Source organism: Bos indicus, chromosome 24 (assembly GCF_029378745.1).
Source record: "Bos indicus isolate NIAB-ARS_2022 breed Sahiwal x Tharparkar chromosome 24, NIAB-ARS_B.indTharparkar_mat_pri_1.0, whole genome shotgun sequence".
In the NCBI taxonomy this organism is placed as follows: Eukaryota; Metazoa; Chordata; class Mammalia; order Artiodactyla; family Bovidae; genus Bos; species Bos indicus.
In genome coordinates this window covers 34,145,086-34,159,757 of record NC_091783.1, presented here as the reverse complement: position 1 = coordinate 34,159,757, position 14,672 = coordinate 34,145,086, and the positions used below count along the sequence as shown (strand labels likewise).

At 43.0% G+C, this 14,672-nt stretch overlaps 1 long non-coding RNA gene across 1 annotated transcript in view; it reads right to left on the bottom strand.

Moving 5' to 3' along the window:
- Positions 1-553: 553 nt before the first annotated feature.
- Positions 554-14,672, bottom strand: part of LOC139179427 (uncharacterized) — a 69,059-nt gene continuing 54,940 nt past the window's right edge. Inside the window, exon 3 of the long non-coding RNA XR_011563795.1 lies at positions 554-2,214. This is a non-coding gene — a long non-coding RNA (uncharacterized lncRNA). The remainder of the gene's footprint in view (positions 2,215-14,672) is intronic.

The following is a 14,672-nucleotide window of genomic DNA, read 5'->3' as shown; positions in this document are numbered from 1 at the left end:
GAAGGATCTAACGGACAGCACGTTTCCATTTCGTTGACACCACAGGTCAAATTTTCCAGATGTCATTTAATTCCTCACTTTTGTTTTGCCTTTGTTGACAGAGGCACTAAAAATAAAAATGGTACATTTGATACCTTTCTTTTTGCAAACCAAGGAGACTCAGAGGAAATGTTTTTCCATAATGGAGTTTTCGGAAGCAATCATGATGAACAAAGTTTCACAATAATGAGTGCAGTGTCTGATGATTCTATTACTCTGTCTTGGGTAATTCCATGGTAGAAGAGATCCATTATGGCTCGACCTGTTCTTTGTCACCACTGTTGATTTAATGTCAAGGTAAAAGAATGTCTACAGACCTGATATGATATTTATCATCTTAATTAAGTGTCATGTGAACAAACAAAATTAGGCTGTGGCAATCAAAAATCTGGGAAAGAATGTTTAGAAGGATTGAAAGATTGTATGTTTCATACAAGGCAATGATGCAAAGGTTGTAACATTTTCATTCAAAAGTCGTGGATCTGTTGCCTAAAATGAAGAAGTGGCTTGCTAATTTGTCATCACTCAGTCTTTATTATTTATCACTTTTTCAAAAAATAAAAGGAAATAACATAAGATGTTTCCTCACAAAGTGATATGCTTTAGTGACCTGCTTAGAATCTTCAAAAAAGAGAGGCATTTCCAAACTAAAGCTTAGATCTCCTTGTGAAACTTTCTTTAGGTGGTAAGGAAGTCGTATATTCACCAAAAGTTCAGTGGCATCATAAAATATTAGGTAGAGATAGAAGAATTTGTACAGACCATTTGGTAAAATCTCCCATGTTAGAATCAGAAAGTGGTTTTTCAAGAGCATCCACTATTTCTTTGGATATCATTTCTCCTCTGCAGTTTGACCTCCTTTGACTTCCAGCCCATTCACACTTTTATTCTTTCTCCTTCCATCAATCCCTCTGTATCTCATTTGTTCTCACCGGGAACCCGAGCTCTCTGAGCAGGCATTTCAGCATAAGTTTAACCAGCAAACCGGGTCACCTTTATACTCCTGACTTGCCCACCATTCCAACACCCCAGCTTTGAGCTGGCCTCATGTCCTCAAAGTGCTTTTGGACTTTTCTCCAGCAATCATCTCCTCTCCAGCTAACTTCTTCATGTAGACCCTTTCACTGATTCACAGCAGCAAGTCACCCAACTCTGAGGACTCAGCGTGCTCTCTGCCTTCCGGGGGCTCCCAGTGCTGCTTCTTGATTCTTAAACTCATCTCATACTGATGCTCTGTTACACTCCACACTCACAGCATCTTCAAATCTTGGGGTTTTGTAAATACTTAGAACTCTAGGGTCCGGATAATCCAAATCCTTTATTTTACAAACAAGGAAAAGGAAAAAAGTCTAAGATAGGAAGTTTCACAGTTAATGATAAAGGTCTGACTGTAATTCATAAAAGGGGAAACCCAAATTCCTTACTCTGATTCGCCTGTGCCCTGACCTTTCAAGTCATGGGTTTTAATTTCAACACCTATTGCGCCAACAATAAAAAACCATCCAGTAAAAACTCCCTTAACTTTCCCAATCTCTACCCCAATATCATTGAGTGCAAAGACTATGGGCCTTGGTACCAGAAAGATCAGGAGTCAGTCTCAGCTCCCTCATTTGCTATCTGTGTGACAGCAGGAAAGTTACTAACCCCATTTTGGCCAGACTGTCTTCACAGCAACAACAGACTGGAAATCTACCCTTTAGGGTTTTTGTGATGGTTAGGCTTCCTGTGTGTAAAACTATAAGCCTAATGGCTGACAAGGAATTGGTCAACAATGACAGTTACTTTCACTTTGCTTTTTAGCATACTCTTCTCTCTGCTTCCAAAGCTGTCCTTATTTTCACCCACTTGCTTCCAATCTTCTCAGAAGATGCAGGTTTCATCTTCCTTTTCAAAATCAATCCCTCTTCCTTAGATTGTGAATCTGTTTTTGTCCCCTTGCTCTGGGCTCTGAGCCATTAGCTGGCTGTTCTCTCCAACATCTTATACTCCTCTTCCTCTGGGGACTCCCTTGCAGCTGGCTTTTCACCTGCACACAACTCCCCTGGCCTTGAACACACCTTCAGGGGAAGGTTGCAGGAGTGTGGGGGTCAGCGAGGTGATAAGCAGCAGGTTCTGAGCATGACGGGTATTTGACAACTCTTCAGGGGAATTTTGATGTGCTTCCTTCCAGCCACACTGGAGAAAAGAAAAAAAAGAAAGTGAAGTCGCTAAGTTGTGTCCGAATCTTTGCAACCCCATGGACTGTAGCCTACCAGGCTCCTTTGTCCATGGAATTTTCCAGGCAAGAGTACTGGAGTGGGTTGCCATTTCCTTCTTCAGAGGCTCTTCCCGACCCAGGGATCAAACCCGCGTCTCCCACATTGCAGGCAGACACTTTACCATCTGAGCCACCAGGGAAGCCCTACACTGGAGAAATTTCACCTTACAGATAGAAGAGTTCTAGCTTCCTTATTCCAGTTACCACCAATTTCAGGGAGGTGGGGAGTAGGGGTGGGTAACAGACCTTCCTATGCCATTGTCTGATTACTCATTCACTCTTTAACACTGAGATGGTTTGTTAAAACAGATTTCTGAGTCTCAACTCTAAATTTCTGATTAAGTTTGGATTAGGGATAAGAATGTTATTTCCAACAACTTCTCAGGTGATATTTATGTCTTTGTCCAGAGACACATAAGAACTACTGCTCCAGAGGTGAGTGGTCTGTGAACCAGCAGCATCTCACCTGGGAAGTGTCACCAATGCAAGATCCAGTCTCCACCCCAGATCTACTAATCCAGAATCTGCATTTTAATAAGACCCATATGACTCACATGTACATTACAGTCTGAGAAACCCTGCTCCAGATCAGTGGTCCTCAATACAGTATAAATGTTAAAATCACTGGGAAGTAATTTTTAAATACTGCAACCTGGACCCCACCTTTAAGAGTCTGATTTAGTTGGACTAGGGTAGGCCCTCAAACATCAGTATTTTCTTATACCTGGGAATCTTGTTAAACTGCAGATTTGGACTAAGTAAGTAGTTCTGAGGTCATGCATTTCTAGAAAGCACTGAGGTGATGCTGCTGTTATGGTCTGGGGGTCACATGTTAAGTAGCAATCCACTCCGGAAAGAACTGTTAATGCTCTCCTCAGCTCCAGATTTAACCATTCTTTTTCACCCTCATCCATCTTCATCTCTCTGCAGCTATTATCCATTCTTCCTGCTTTAAAACACTAGTTCTCAGCATTGACCACAAATCGCCATCATCTGGAGAGCTTTTAAAACTACTGATTCTTGGGTCCCACCCCCAGGGATTCTGATGTAACTAGCATGGGGTGTAGCCTGGAGACTGGAATGTCTACATCTCCCCAGATGATTCTAGCGGGAGCAAAGTTTAAGAAGCTCTGGTTTAAAAGCAGTTTGCCATACTCCTGAGATACAGCAGTATTCTATATTCTCTCCTACTTCTCAGACACTTCTTAGTATCCATCACTTGCTACTTTTTCTATCACTCTGGTAGTTTTATCCATCACGACTATAAATATATGTCTGTATCTGAAAACTTGACAAATTCCCCAAACATGCCTCTCTTGACTTTCACATCTGGAGGAAAAGTCCATTCATTCTCATAGTCACCAGGACACATAGGAAAGTCTAGACACTTAACAGCTTGATTCTTTTTTCTGCTGCTCTGTCCTGTCCAGCCAGGGCCAGGCTATTTCCTCTCCTCCCCTTCAGTGTCTCTGCTGCATGGCTTTTCAATTCCATTTTTACTCACAGCTGATTTCAGATTTCATAAGTTTTTTTGTAGCTACTAAAATAGCCTCCAAAATGTCTCTGCTTCTCACCTCTCTCCCTGACTCAGTTTACACACCTACACCATGGAGCCAACTCCTTACCCCATCTCCATGGCATTTATTAATATCCCACTGAAGTATTAATAGCATTCTCAGGGTTCCACCAAGGGAATATTGCAATGAATCATTTTCCAAAGTAATATTCACACACACACACACACACACACACACGCCCAGCCCACTTTATCTGGTGCATTTCTTTTCTTCATAGCATTTGTCATCTTCTAACTATATGATTTGTTTGTTATGTTCATTGTTAAGTATCTGTGTCCCACTATTAGAGTTTAAGCTACATGAAGATATTTTTGCGTCTTTTGTTCTTCGATTTGTCTCAGGAACGTAGAAGAGCACCCGCCACTCAATCACTATTGGTTGAATGAATTAATACATTTTAACCATAGTTAGCAATGCAAATATCAGTTACTTACTCATAAACTAGGTAACTCCTGCTACCCAAGTTAGGAGCTCCCTGGCAGGATTCTGCCAAGACCGTCTCCTCCTTGGGGTCAATTCGGGCTTTCAGGAGGTGGGAGGGTGCAGAGAAGAAGAGCAGAAAAGGTCAGGGAGGAAAGGAGAAGAGAGGGGGTAAAGAACAGGCATCACACAAAACGGTTCCTGTATTGATTTCTGCAGTTCTTTATGTGGCTTGTCCCATCTGAACGTGTTTGTAAGATGTGCAAATGCCTTGTCTGGTCACTCCTCAGCCCTGCCACAAGGGCAGAGAGTTACAGGAGACAAGGTAGACAAGTAACCTTGTGACTAGGTGGTGGGGGGCGGGGGGAGGCGCCACAGGGAAAAGTGACTTCCCCAGGCCCTCCCAGCACCAAGGACTCGCGGCACGCAATCTCTCTTCTCTGAGATTAACCTGGCCGAGAGCCACAGTAAACACTCAATCTCCCTTACAGGGAGGAAAGATTAAATATCTGATTAAAAATTTTGGCTGCTAATTTATTGAACTTGGATGGATGAACCGTTTGGGAGTCACATGACTTTCCCTGTGTGTCTGCTGTTGTTGTTCCACAGAAAGGGGTCAGGGCTCCGCGTGGGCGTGCGGGGGCGCTAGGCCGAGGGGCCATCTTTGAACACTCGGGGGCCAGTTCTTTCCCAGTTAGGTCGGGAATGTCCACGTCAACCGTGGCAGTTTCTGTTTCGACCTTTCTCTCTCTTTCTCTCTCTCTGTTCTGGGCAGCTTTGTGGATTTGGTTCATCTCAGCTCTCCCCCGCCTATTGTTCTGAGCCGCCCAGAGAAATGATGTCATGGGTGGCTTAAAAGTATACAGGAAGTCTTCAAAGCCGAATGACTTCAATATACTTTATTCCGTGGGCTCTGGCTGCTGTTCTGTCCATGGAAAGCACACCCCACAGACCTGGGGGAGGCAGCCATAGGATTAGAGCCTCTCCCCTCTCCCGCCCGCCAGTCCATTCTCTCCTTGACCCACGCGGCCAGGGTGCCCGCCCCTCACCTCCACCGCAGGGCCTTGGACAGAAGCCAGCACCAGAGGAGGCAAGGGAAGCCAGAGGAATAGGAGGTCAGAGGGAGTTTCCTCAGAAAAACAGGGGCACAGGACTCTCAGGAGAACCCAAGTCACCTTCACCGGCCCTGGGGTGCTCCAGTCAGTCAGTTTAGCAGAGCCGCCAGCCACCACAAGGTCCCCAGAGAGGGCAAAGTGACAACCACAGGGGACTTGTCTCCGCTTGCAAATGGCAGTGAGAGCACCGCATTGAGACCACCGCCCAGTGATTTGGAGTAGAGTTAACAGGATAAAAACAAAAATGTATTCAGGCTTTATGGTTTCCCCAGCAGGCCTTCCCATATATGCCTGTGTGAAAGTGAAAAGTGAAAGTGTTAAGCACTCAGTCCTGTCTGACTCTTTGAGATCCCATGGAATGGAGCCTGTCAGGCTCCTCTGTCCATGGAATTCTCCAGGCAAGAATACTGGAGTGGGCTGCCATTTCTTTCTCCAGGGGAGACCAGGAGACCCAGGTCTCCTGCATTGCAGGTAGATTCTTTACCATCTGAGCTACCAGAGAAGCTGTTTCCTGTATGAGTTCATCACAGAAACCTTGTGAGGTATTCAGTTCCGTTCAGTTCAGTCGCCCAGTCATGTCTGACTCTTTGCAACCCATGGACTGCAGCACGCCAGGCTTCCCTGTCCATCACCAACTCCCAGAGCCTGCTCAAACTCATGTCCAGCGAGTTAGTGATGCCATCCAACCATCTCATCCCCTATTGTCCCCTTCTCCTCCTGCCTTCAGTCTTTCCCAGCATTAGGGTCTTTTCCAATGAGTCACTTCTTCGTATCAGGTGGCCAAATGTATTAGTCCCATTTTAACAGTGGGGATTAGTAATAAAAAGTGGAGGACTTTTTTTTTTACTTATTCAAGGTCACCAGCTGTCAAGGGTGGAACTGGGACTCTAGTCCCAAGGCCATGTACTTCCCAGCCCTCTACTCTGTGCTCAAATTGGGGTCATTGCTTTCTTTCCTCATTGCTAGTCTTCATAGCAATTGCCCGAAAGTAGTCTTGTTCAGCTATCTAGTTTGTGGTATGGCTCCATTTTAAAGAACTACTACAGCTTTCCTTTGCCCCCCATAAATGGCACAGAATTTGTGCCTGGCCCTGGCGCCTTTCCCCATCTGCATCTGCTCAACCCTCCACGACTTTGGAGATAACTAATTTCACGTGTCCACAGACTGGCTCTGCAATGGGGCTGGGCATTGCCTTGTCATTATTACATAAACTGGGGACACTGTAGCTCGGCGATATTGGTGTTCCCAACACCAGGCACATGACTTCCTAAAGGCATTTTCCATTTTCCAAACACATAACGTATGGGGTCTTAACTGAGGTCCATAGACAGAATTTAGGTGGTCTATTGAAAACTACGTATTTGTTTTCATTCCCTTTCATTGAAATTTAGTGTTTCTCCCAATTATGAATGTAGGCAACATACTCTATTAGTATTACAGTGTCTGTGACTTTGTCACCAATAGAAATCACAAATTTTTCAAATTACATTGTAACAAACATCTCAAATGCCCTTTATGCTCATCATTATTTGGAATTATGGTAATTATTAAGCCTGCTATTAAGTCTTGTTATTTATTATATTATTAATGAAGCATATACATTTTAATATCACAAATTTAACTTTTTGGCATTTTGATTGTGCAGGCTCCTACCTGCAGAGAAAAAAACCTAGCCCTCATTCAAAATCCTTACCTCCACCTGGCCCTAATTATTTTTTGAAATCCCTACAAATATTTCAGACTATATTTCCAGGTAATTGGCTTCCTTTGTAACCCTGAGTATAATATTCTATTCATTTAAAAACATGATTCTGGGGCTTCCCTGCTGGCTCAGTGGTAAAGAATCCACCTGCCAGTGCAGGAGCATGGGGAAGAAGATGCCACATGCCGTGGAGCAACTATGCCCGTGTGCCACAACTATTGAGCCTGTGCTCTAGAGCCTGGGAGTCACAACTGCTGAAGCCCATATGACCTAGATCCCATGCTCCACAACCAGAGAAGCCACCACAATAAGAGGTCCACGCACTGCAACCAGAGAGCAGCCCCCACTCTCCACAACTAGAGAAAAAAGCCCACGCAGCAATGAAGCCCCAGCGTAGCCAATAAACAAATAAATAAAACTATTAAAAAAACCAACATGATTCTGATAAGGAGTCCCTAGGCTTCACCAGGCCATTGAAAGGGTTCATGCACCAGCCATTTTGCTGGAGTTGAAGAGCTGAGGGGATAAAGGCTTGGTCAGCTGACATGGGTCTTCCCACCACCTGCTGGGACTTCAGTCTAGGCAGGCAGAGCATGAAGGTCAACAAGCCAAGGGCATTTCTGGGGAGGAACTGAGGAGACCTGGGAAGCTGGGCTCAGGGACACCTGGCAGGGCTGGTGTCTAGGTTGATTCACCCTGGCACACTTTCCTCAGGAACCGCACACCCCATCAGCACATGTACTAGTGCCTCTTCTCACTAGCTTCACAACACTCCCCAGGGCTGCTTCATGGCTCCATAGCTACACTACTCACCTCCAAGGCTTTGTCTCTGGCTATCTCGTCAACCTGAGAGAGAAAGCAGGGTCAGGACAAGCTGCTCGATGGATAGTCATCGAGCCTGACTTCACAGCACATTTAAGTGACAACTGTCTACCACTCTACACAACTGGCAGCTGACTTGAGCACCTCTCCATGAACCTTAACTGGGAAATAGTCAAGCCAGGTGTGGAGGGATCTGGGTAGGCACAGCTATTAGGGACTTTTGCCCAACCTACCTGGCTAAAGTAGTGTGATTCTACAAGATCTAACATTTACTTGCTATACACCAGCCATGCTATACTAGATTCTCATTACCCATCTACAAAAGTAACTCTAGGGCTCCCTGGTTGATACAGACATAACATTAATGACCAACTCTATGGGCTCATGGCCCCCATCTGCATAGAAGGAATCCATCCCCTTTACAAGATCCTTGTCTCTATTCAGCCCTATTTGTTGAAGTCCCTGGGGATGTTTCAGACATTGTTGTGAATCAATGTAGACTGAGTCTTGACTGCCACCCCTACAGCTGGACACAAGGATCCAGGCCTCCCCTGATCTAGAACCAACTCTTGGGTATGCATCTCAATCATCAGGCCACTTGGCTACTCAGTGAAATTGAAAGTGTTAGTCACTCAGTCATGTCTGACTGTGACCCCAAGGACTGTAGCCCACCAGGCTGTTCTGTCCACAGGATTCTCTAGGCAAGAATACTGGAGTGGGTTGCCATTACCTTTTGCAGAGGATCTTCCCAACCCAGGGCTACTCATTACTTGGCTGTAAAACGAGAAGAGCAGTATCTCCACCCCCAGGCTCCCCTGCTAGAGGGCAGCATGTCAGGGGAGCCTGGGCTGAGAGGCACTGGAAGGCTGGCTCAAATAGTATTCCTTGAGCATCATCTGATCCTTCAGGATGTCTGAAGCTGGGATGACTCTTCAGAGACTTCCTGAATTGAGGCAAAGTGCCTTGACTATCTATAAACTTTATGTTATAGGAGAGCTTAGTTGGCCTTCTTGTTGGAACATGGCTGTTTTCCTTAAAGTGTCAATTCTGAAGTGATTCAACCAACCGAGGATCCTTCGTTATTGAATCCAAGTATCTGAAATAGATATCTCACACAGATAGCCCTTCCAACTCCAGAATGTACAGAACCCTCCAGAGCAGTGGGGTCAGGACAGTTTCTAGAAAAACCAAGATGGTCATGGTCATGGTTACAACTGCACCTTCTTTCCAACTGTAGCTTAATTTGCCTTTGCTGAATCAGATTCACCGTGCCTGACACCCCTTCCCTTCTGCTGAATCCTCTCTTAGATGCATTCAAAGATACTCCCTTGCAATCTTACCTCAACTGTCCTGCCCTGCCCTCCCCATTTTGTTCCCCAGACAAACTTGCAAACATCAAGACCCCCTTTAAGGACCTATTTCAACTTCTATTATTGGGAATGTCCTATCCCCCAGAAAAATCCAAGGCACAGTTGTCTGGAGGGTGAAGAAAATCAACCCTGAATATTCACTGGAAGGACTGGTACTGAAGCTGAAGCTCCAATACTTTGGCTACCTGATGCGAAGAGCTGACTCATTGGAAAAGACCCTGATGCTGGGAAAGATTGAGGGCAGAAGGAGAAGGAGGCAACAGAGGATGAGATGGTTGGATGGCATCACTGACTTAATGGACATGAGCTTGCTCCTCGAGCAAGTTCCAGGAGGTAGTGAAGGACAGGGAAGCCTGGCGTGCTGCAGTCCATGGGGTTGCAGAGAGTGGGACGTGACTTAGCAACTAAACAACAACAGGGGGCAAAAGATTACCTAACTCCACAACCCAGATCTATCTACATTTGTTAAAATTGGTTTCTTTCTGCAGATGCTCTTGAGAAAGCTAAGTTGTGTAAGCTAGTGAGAGGTCTCTTGCTCTAGCTTTCAGGACTTCCAGTACAATCCTGGCATGATGATAAGGGGAAAGAATTAGGACTTTGAAATTAGAGTGAGCTCAGCTCCAGCAGCAGCTTTGACACTTACTAACTATAAGACTTGGGTAAGATCTCCCTGAACCCACTTTTTTTTAAATTTTATTTTATTGAACCCACTTTCTTATATGCATGTGGGAAATAGTCAGCTTTGAGGGTTGTTTTGAGGATTGAATGGAATATCTAATATATAGCACCCAATACAATGCCTTGCACATAGTTGGCAGTTGATATATCTTAATTCTTACTTCAGATATTACAGTTTTTCACTTGTGCTTAGGTGTACCAGTTGGATGTATGACACATTGAGGGGAGGTTTCTGGAATTGTGCAACAAGTTTATTCGTTAGAAAAATATTTCTTTGCTATTCACTAAATCCTAAGAAAAAGAAATATAAGCAATATGAAATTGTTTACATTATGCAATAATAAAAGATATATTACTGACTAATCTGCAGAGTAAAATTAAATCTTTTGATAGAAGTATGAAATAAAAAGAATTTTTTAATAAGAAATAAAAATAACAAAAAATCAGGGTAGAAAATTTACATTATTTATGTAACTGCATTTGCCATGAAATATACCAATTGTTTTTTTTTTTTCCTGTATTCTCTAGTGGTCATGTTATAATGAAAACACTGAGGCTCTCTAGATTAGATCACTAGAAAATAATAGCTGTCATTCTTTCCTCTTCTTTCACCTTCCTGTGTGTGTCTAAAACTCCAGTTTAATTATCCACTTTCTACATAAATCTAATCCCATGCCCCCATGGTTCTGCGCCTCACAGTCATTATTTCAGACTTAAAGCACCCTGGCTTACTTGGAGATATGAGTATGGGCTGTTCTTCCTTGGGTTCCCTCCTGAGACTAGCAGAGTTCCCCAGCCTGTGTACCAGGCGAATTCCCAAGGCTACACACTGAAGGTTTCAAGAGCTGCTTTACTTATCACTATTGCTTCTCGTCTAGTAATTTCCAGGACGCCTTTCATTGTGACCTGCTTTGATTGGAAACCGCTGGAAATTCTGAGCGATGTTCTACTTAAATCCAGCACAACCTCACTTCTAACAGAAATGGGGAGAAAAAGTGGGTGGGAAGACCGATGGAAAGGTGGAATCTCCCTCCTGTGGCTCCACATGATTTGATTCTGTGACCTTCAAAGTCTGAAAAAAAAAACAAACAGATTGATTCAAAAACAACTGGGGACCAAAATACTTCTGGTTTCCTTTTATTGTACTTCTGGGAACCAACCAATTATGTTCAGAACTCCAAGTTATTGGTAGGTTGGGTGTTTTTTTTGTTTGTTTGTTTGTTTGTTTGTTTTCATAACGATCCAGGAAACTTGATGAGCTTTCTGGGTTGTTCATTTTGGCATTTTGGTCTAATTTTTGTCACCCAATCATAAAGGAATAGAAAAGATTCATCTTAAAAAAAAAAAGGAAGCCAGTCAGTGACCACAGCTGCCAAATAAAAAAGCAAAACAAATAAACACAAAGGAATAAACTCTCACACATCACTGCTGGGCCCATTTCTAGAACAGAACCTGAAAGGTGAGAGGCAGGGGGAGGCTGGAGACCCTGCTCTGCACTGGGTTTAGTATTTAACCTCAAGTGGCTAAAGTATGTCTGTGCTTGACTCAACTGGAAGGATGTTGAGGTATTAAACAAGGTCTGTGTAACCCTTAAATAAATAGAGAAAGGAGCCAAGAATTGGTGTAATCATAATACCTTACATTTCTACAGCATTCAATAGTGTTCAAAGCATCTTATAAACATTCTGTATTTTGCTTGATTCACATAGGATTAGATCCATTGCTCACAATTTTGTGGCTGAAAAGCTGCTGAAAAGGTAGTCTAAAAACTATTAGAGACATACTTTGGAGACCACCCCTCCTGCAAAAGAGAAACTCTCCCGCTAGTCTTACAGGTTCAGAAAAATCTACCTTCATCCTTCTAAAATACATGCAGGAGACTTCCCTAGCAGCCCAGGGTTAACACTTTGCCTTCCAATGCAGGGAGTGCGGGTTTCATCCCTGGTCAGGGAACTAAGGGCTTCCCAGGTGGCACTGGTGATAAAGAACCCTGCTGCCAATGCAGGAGACATGAGACTAGGGTTTGATCCCTGAGCCAGAAAGATCCCCTGGAGGAGGGCATAGCAACCCACTCCAGTATTCTTGCCTGGAGAATCCCATGGACAGAGGAGCCTGGCAGGCTATACTCCATAGGGTGGTGAAGAGTCAGACATGACTGAAGCGACTGAGCACGCACGGGGAGCTAAGATCCCATATGCCTGGGGCCAAAAATTTAAAACAGAAAGCAGAAACAACATAGTAAAAAAATTCAATAAAGACTCTTTTTTGGAAAAAAAAAAAAAGTTATCCACATCAAAAAAAAATCTTAAAAAAAATAAAACACATCCACAAAAGTATTGAAAACTAATTATTCTTCTATCTTTTTTTTATTCTAATACTTTAGGTAAGTCAAAACTTGAAGAATACTCCCCAAGATCTACTAAAAAGCACTTCTCCTTTCTTGTGTTCTATGAAATTTGGGAACCTCACATAAAACTAACAGGTAAGATAAGGGGAATAACACAGACCCACATGTTTATAATGTATCTCATTTACCAGCAAACTGAAAACTGAATTTCATCTTCTGGAATACTTAGTGTTTACCACCGAGATGCCTGCTAACTATTTCTGTGATTTAGGGAAAAACAAAAAGGTGTTTTATTCTGTAATGTGTATACAACACTAGCGCCCAGGTGGCACTGGTGATAAAGAACCCGCCGGCCAGCGCAGGAGACATGAGATCCCTGGGTTGGGAAGATCCTCTGGAGAAGGAAACGGCAACCCACTCCGGTGGGAGAATCCCATGGACAGAGGAGCCTGGCAGGCTACTGTCCTTGGGGTCACAAAGATTTGGACACAACTAAAGAGACTTAGCGTGTGCATACAGTTGCAACAAACTTTTTAAATTTTTTGGAAATTGATGTGATATAAATCTTAAATAAACAGTGATAACAGAGAGCAACAAAGGTTTCCAAAACAGTACTATTTTATAAATAAAGGTATAAATTGATAGGCACAAAAATACAAACAAAAATGAGAGTTTTCTACCAACTCACAGTAATTTTGCGGTTTTCTTTTCTCATCTACGAGAGGTGGTAAGGTGGAAGAGCTCTCTTGAGAGTCTAAGGACAGGAACCTAGACTTCCTGTGCTTGCAACTTTAGGTAATACATATAACCTCTGGATAATGCTCCTCAACTAAGGAATAAAAAAAACACATTATATATTTGAAAGCAAGGAATTGGATCAATTAGCTTATAGTCCTTTTATTTCTTAAGATCCACAGCATTTGCATCAAAACAGTTAACTCTAAAAGCAATTGTGTAGATTAATTCAAACCCAAACCACAAAAATGTGTCTAAAATTTTTTTTTAACAGTCCAACCTCGTCTTGCAGTCATGTTTGGGAGAGAAGTGAAATCAGTCCCACTGTTTCTGTCTGGCTCTCATAAGCTTCTGCTCATCCTAAAAATGTAACCCAAGCGCCCACTGTGGCGGAGAAGAGAAGATGAAAGCTTGCTGCTTTGTGACTAATATAAAAAGAAGACTGGTCACTGATCTTAGAGGAATTTTCATTTCTAAGTGCATATTTTTTTTAACTTCTCCTTTGTCTTTATGGCATTTATGTTTCCTAGGTTACCATAAACTGAACCCACACAAACATTTTTATGTGCATCTTCTTCACATGTTGGGCTGAAGTGCTGTGCCATCTTAGGTTCCTAACTAGCCTCCCAGCTCCCTGAGGTAAACATCTGTTCCTTCCCCATCCTTCTGTCCGCCGTGATGCTCAACTCAGTGCCTCGCCTGCAGCTGAGACATAAAGAAGGCTGAACTGAATTGACCTGACTTCATTATTCAGCTGACTGTCTAGCTTTTGCTCCATATTTCTTAGTTCTAGTTGGGAGCCAAAGCATTGAAAAGATTTTACTAACAACTAAAAATAATACTAAAACTATCTTCTAGCCTAGAAGAGATTATGTCTATCTCAAATTAAGAACAGATGAAAAACATTAAAATGTCCATTAGAATACTGTAAAATGCTCTGATTCTTTACTTCCAGCATGAGTCAGGGATCCCATTTGGAGATCCTCTGCGTCTTCAAATTTATATAAGAAGGGCTTCCATAGCAAAGCATCAGAGTCCTTTTGCAAATTCAAAATATCCAGGAAAGTTGTTCATTCATATTTGTATTTATAAATTTTTTTTTCCAAAGTCACTTTTAATAACATAGGCTCATTCTTAATAAAGCTCTGACTTGGGAATTTTGGATACTTTCTGAAGTAGAAGGTGGAGGAAAAATATGGAAGGTGTAATTTTCCCTGAAAATAAGGAAAGTGATGCCCACAGAAGATACACTGCTTGTTCTGTATTTCCTGGTTGCCTCTGAGGAGCCTTAACTCAGTATATTGACTGTAGGGTTCTAGTGGCTGGTTTTTCATCTAATTACATTCTCAGTAAAGGGATGCTGGTCAATTTGCCATAACCTCTCCCTCAACTTTGATAGGATCTCCAGTACCTTATGGATGCTTCAGAGGAAAACTGATTTGCTTTTTTACAGAATCACTCTCCTGGGATTCATGCACTGCGGTGAGAAAGCCCAAGTTCTGCATATAAAACACGAGAGCTCCCTCTACGTGGTTACCCGCAAAAGTGCCCTCCAGCTGGTAGCCCTGTGCTGGGACCCAGATGGAAGCCCACAGACAAGAGCAAAACAA